Below are 2966 nucleotides of genomic sequence, written 5' to 3'. Positions count from 1 at the left end.
AAAATGTAAATAAATTTTTAATCAAACATGGAAAGTGAAATTTTCACTTCAATAAATTTATTTTGAAAAAAAAGAATTGTCAAAAAAATGTTTGGATCCTCAAACAAAACATTTCAAAACAATTAGAAACATTAATTTTCCACCAAAAATAACATAGTTGAATTTTCTGTTCAAAAAGTTAATTTTCAACAAACAAAAAAAACAGTGTCCTACAAATTATTTCGAAGGAGATAAAATCCATTTCACATTGGGCAGGCTCTGCACTTCAAGTCGCTGAATCTTTTAGGAAGGGAATTATGTTGTTTTTAGATTATATTTACGAGAAATATTTTTCCGTTATACAACAAAATTCGACGGTCAAGAAATTAATTTTTAACCTATAAGATTAATGTTTTACAAAAAGACGAATTTTCAACCAATTACTTAATTTTAAAACTATAAGGGAACCGTTTTTTCAACTTTTTGTTGAAAATATTGAACAATTTAGTTGAATTTTTTTTTCGTTTGGGACTGAAAATGTTTCTTGGTTAAAAACTCATCTCTTTGGGTAAAAACTTTATTTTTTGACTGAACATGAACAAAATAAAAATGTATCCTTTTTAGTTGAAAACTGAACTATTTTTGTTGAAAACTTGCCTTTTTGGTTTAAAAACTCAACAATTTTGTAGATATTTTTCTTTTTTCTTTATTCGTTCTAGAGCTTCGTGATCGGTAATATATTATTTAAAAGTTTAACTATTTTGTTGTCATATAATGTTATTAGAAGAAAATGTAACTATTTGGTTGAAAATTCGTTATTTTTTTGAAACTGATAATTAAACTTTTCCATTTTCAGTGTAAACGGTTTTGTTGAAAATTTGTCTTTTTAATGAAATACTTGCATTTACAACCGAATAGTTTAACTTCCAACCAAATAGTTACGTTTTTAACCTGCAAATATAAATTTTAAACTAAATGGTCAAATTTTCAAAAAAAAAATTAATCTTTCATCAAAAAGAGTTGCATTAAAAAAAAAGAATTCTCAATGAACACGTGGTGGTGGTCATCTTTAAACAAAAGAGGAAAGAATTTATAAAAAATATTTAAAATTTTGATTAGAATTCAGTTTTCTAACAAATATGTAAATTTTCAAGAAAGGGTTGAATTTTTGACCTGCAAATATGTATTTTCGATAGAAAATGTAATATTTCATATTTCAACGAATGCAGAAGCTGCCAAGAGATGCATTGTATAAACAAAGAAAAGAACTTTCAATCATAAGGATTAATTTTCCATAAGAGATTAGAATTGAATCCAAAAGTAGAAAAGTTACTTTTTCACACAAAAAATTAATTTATTTCCGAAAAAAAGAATTTTCAAAAAAATAGGACATTTTTTAACTAAAGAGATTAATTTTTAACTAAAATTATGAATTTTTAACTAGAAAAACGAATTTTCAACAAATAAAGAATTGTCAGTTAAAAAATAATAATAAATTTTCCCAGTTCTTGAACTTTTAAGTCAAAAGACTATTTTTCTGTAAAACAGTTATAACACCTTTTGCCTCCATCTAACACCATAAACCACATTTTCACAACTCCTTCATCCCACATGATAAGTTTTCCAGTATTTATTTGTTTATCGTTTTATTTTTAATAAATAATTTCATTAATTTCGATATCTTTTGAAATATAATAATTATTAAGTTAATTTTAAAGAAAATATTTATTTTTCTCATAAACTCTAATGAGAAAAATCCAGGGGACAGTGAGAGACATAACTAAGTCTGAAATTCGACAATTCGCAGAAACGTGTGTTTTATTGGTAATTATTAGTTATATGCAATTTTTGAAGTTTAGAATGAACTGTGCTAATATCAAAGAAAATATAGGCCTTTGGTTTATTCTTTTTCATAAAAAGATAAATAGGCGCGCGCAAGACTACTAGTATAATTAGAAATATCATTTTATAATGACGCAATTATAGTGCGGATTCCCTCTCTCGCTCTCTCTATTCTATAAGCAAAATAAAATAGTCCATGTCACGCGTAATATCATTCATCCCTTGATGAAGGGAAAGTCGAAGATGATGATCTGGAAGAATCGAAATTCAACATGATCTATTCCTATTTTTAAGAGAGCGTTGCGAACGGATGATGTGGAAGCGCTGATGGCAATGATTTAGAGGTGCAATTCCAAATCATCGATTGCCTCTGGGGTTAATCATTCTACGTACCTTTTTCTTATTACTGGGGTCAAATACCCTCCAATTAGATAAGCGAGCATTGTCGACATCTGCTTAAAAAAGTGAATGTGATTGGATAGCGATGTCGAAATTCGAGCAGAGAGCCTTTGTACGCCACCGGATCTAGTTTATAAATATAAGGGCGGGCGCTTGGAAATCCAGATTTTATCGTGTAATCTCTTATCGAACAACGAATTTCTATTTCGCGAAATTAGTAATTAAGCACACTGGTGCAATTAATTAACGTTGACAATTCTCGGTTTGAAATACTAAATAAGAGTAAATATTTAAATTAAAAATTAACTATTTTAACCCCTGTACAATTTGATTCTAATCTGGTGTTCTGGCGTGCCTGACTAAAATCTAAACGATTCTCTCGCTGTTACAAACAGTGTACTCCTTGTTTCAGAGTAAAATATAGTGATTTATGTCCTCAGAAATTGTGTTAGTTATTCAAAGTCTAATTTCATAAATTTCCACTTTCGCGGTTTTCGTTTTCAAATCAATCAAGTGAGCAACGGACCATTGGATCTTCACTCGTCCAATCATCGTTGGCTCAAGGAGAAATCGTCTGCAATCAATGTAACTTCGTGCGACATTCAGAAGTCAAGCAACGCCGCATATCTATGTGAAAATGAAAACTAAATTACCAGGTGTATACATATGAAACCGGTATTTTTTCAAGAAAAAAACACATTTATTTCAAGAGAATGATAACAAATATTTTATTCAAAGTATGCGCC

This window comes from Belonocnema kinseyi, chromosome 1, assembly GCF_010883055.1.
Source record: "Belonocnema kinseyi isolate 2016_QV_RU_SX_M_011 chromosome 1, B_treatae_v1, whole genome shotgun sequence".
NCBI lineage: Eukaryota > Metazoa > Arthropoda > Insecta > Hymenoptera > Cynipidae > Belonocnema > Belonocnema kinseyi.
Note: the sequence above shows the minus strand (reverse complement) of the source record.